General features: G+C 38.9%; 1 protein-coding gene across 4 annotated transcripts in view; it reads left to right on the top strand.

The window, feature by feature from the left end:
• LOC144969002 (uncharacterized) overlaps positions 1-2,500 on the top strand; it is a 107,482-nt gene that overhangs the window by 39,634 nt on the left and 65,348 nt on the right. The gene's annotated exons all lie outside the window — the stretch shown is intronic.

Below are 2,500 nucleotides of genomic sequence, written 5' to 3'. Positions count from 1 at the left end.
ATCCTCTCTCCAGGGGTCGCTCCCAGTCGTCTCGGGAAGAACAATGGGTCAAGATTAAGTTGCTAAATAACACTTCTTTAACCTCGAATGGTTTATTAAAGTTTCCTGGTTTAAGGTTTCTTGATAACTTGGAATGTTGGGGAATTAGTGTATGTGTGTGTGTGTGGGGGGGGGGGGGGGGGGGGGTCTTAATCTATCGATTTATGAATGAATCATTTTCTGGTGATCGCGCAGACTTAGTTTAGTGTTCGTGATATTTTTAGTCACTTTTGATCTCTTATGTCTGCGGAGCAACATAACCACTATAAATAGTCACAGTTTATATGTTGTAAACCCATAAGTCAAAATGAGATTATATCGGAATGACCCAGATGCTTCTAAAAAGTTGAATCCATTGTCAAAAATTATATATATATATTATAACCTCGGTTCAATCCACATGCTTTATTTAGAAAAATCAGATTGATTTCTTAAATCGTCCAAAACTAAAGTAAATTGAAATAAAAACAACCCTAAATCTTCCAATTGACGATGATTTTAATGTTGAATTCCCCATTTTTTCTGCGTCAGCTCCACCCCGACCCAATACCAGATTTAGCCAGCGGGTTTTACATATGACTCACCCTCTGCAATTAGTATTTTGTCCGTTCACTCGTTTGGGCCTAACTTATATAAACTAATAAAATGGAAATAGATTAATGAAGAAAATATCTTTTATTAATCCTCGCGGGGAAGTTTTATTCTGGTTTCCTCTTGGGAAAAGACCTGGATAATCCTGGCGTTATCCGCAGTGTAATGCCACAATAGGAATAGGAATAGGGGCTGCGTTTCTGGCTTGAGCTTCGAAGCGCTTCACATTGACCATCAGTAAAAAAAAAACAAACATTACATCCAAATAATTTCCTGATTTAAATCTTTAGTCAAGTTCAAGGTCTTTTTGATGGATCGATGTTTGAACTTTTCTGGCCAAATTATTTATATTTGAAAAACATCTATTTTGATAGAGTACGGCAGGCAGAACAGACCCTCCCCTTTAATTACCAAGCTTGTTTTTAATGACCCTTTATAATCATTTTAAGCCAAAATAGCCTGCTTTGTGTTGTACTATCATGTCACAGAGCATTATTACACCTCGTCAGTTGATCGCCTGATACGCGGTACAATTAATTCCTGAACGTTGTGTTGTTTGTGTCGTCAAATTATGACTAAAATCTTTTCATATTCTGTGCTTTGTACCCCCCCCCCCCCCACCCTTCCCAACAAAAAATAAGCATGCCTATAGGGAATGAGATAAGCGGAAGAGTAGCGTCCCTTGATTGGATGTCACCGGCGGAAAAGTTATTAGAGAGAGAACGTCAAGTTGGTTGTGCGCATGCGTCTCTCGTCCTCGCTTCCAGTGAAAGCGGCATGAGACACTTCACCGAAAGCGAGGACGAGAGAGACGCATGCGCAAAACGATTTTGACGTTCTCTCTGTAAGGTGACGTCCAATCAAGGGACGCTACTCTTCCGCTAATCTCATTCCCTATAGAAATTTAAACCCCGTGGAACTGAAATCTGTCCTCGTTTTGAGCCATCAACGATCAAAGTAGGTCCGGTAAAATAAAAAAAATGTAGGTGCACCCAAATGAATTTTATGGCAAAGAACTAAACATTATGGTAGCACGTCTGACCGGTTTTCAGAAGTTCTGAGGTTCGATCCCCAGTCGAGGTCGACTGATTTTTTGGGATGTTTTTTTTTTAATTGTATTTTTCTTTCTTGCTCTGTCTGGCACCTTTCATTCACACTTGTTCAGTTCTTTAACTTACATGGTGCCTGCTTCTTAATTGTTTAATGTGAATATACGGCAACAGGGCAATCAGATGGCGATTGAAAAAAATATATATATACCAAAATTATCAGCCCAATGTCCGACCTTTGCGACAAGGCAGGCTGCTTTTTTTAGATGTTTTTTTTTTATTCTTGTATTTTTCTCTATGCCTTGTTTGATACTGTTATAATATACAATTTTTTCAGTGGAATTTAAAATGGCTTTACTTGATCTCTCTCTCTCTCTCTCTCTCTCTCTCTTTCTCTCTCTCTCTCTCTCTATCTATCTATCTATCTATCTATCTATCTATCTATCTATCATATATATATTTTATTATTATCTTTCTCTCTCTCTTCTTTCTCTCTCTCTCTTCTTTCCTCTCTCTCTTTCTCTCTCTTCTCTCTCTCTCTTCTCTCTCTCTCTCTCTCTTCTCCTCTCTCTCTTCTCTCTCTCTCTCTTTCTCTCTTCTCTCTCTCTCTCTTTCTCTCTCTCTCTTCTCTTTCTCTCTTCTCTTTCTCTCTCTCTCTCTCTTTCTCTCTCTCTCTTCTCTTTCTTCTTTCTTCTCTCTTCTCTCTCTTTCTCTTCTCTCTTCTCTTCTCTCTCTTCTCTCTCTCTCTTTCTCTCTCTCTTCTCTCTCTCTCTCTCTCTCTCTTTTCTCTCTCTCTTCTTTCTCTCTCTCTCTCTCTCTCT

This window comes from Berghia stephanieae, chromosome 3 (genome assembly GCF_034508935.2).
Source record: "Berghia stephanieae isolate SIO BIC M18660-M18661 chromosome 3, UCSD_Bste_1.3, whole genome shotgun sequence".
Classification (NCBI taxonomy): Eukaryota; Metazoa; Mollusca; class Gastropoda; order Nudibranchia; family Aeolidiidae; genus Berghia; species Berghia stephanieae.
Note: the sequence above shows the minus strand (reverse complement) of the source record. Positions and strands in the feature narration are given on the sequence as shown.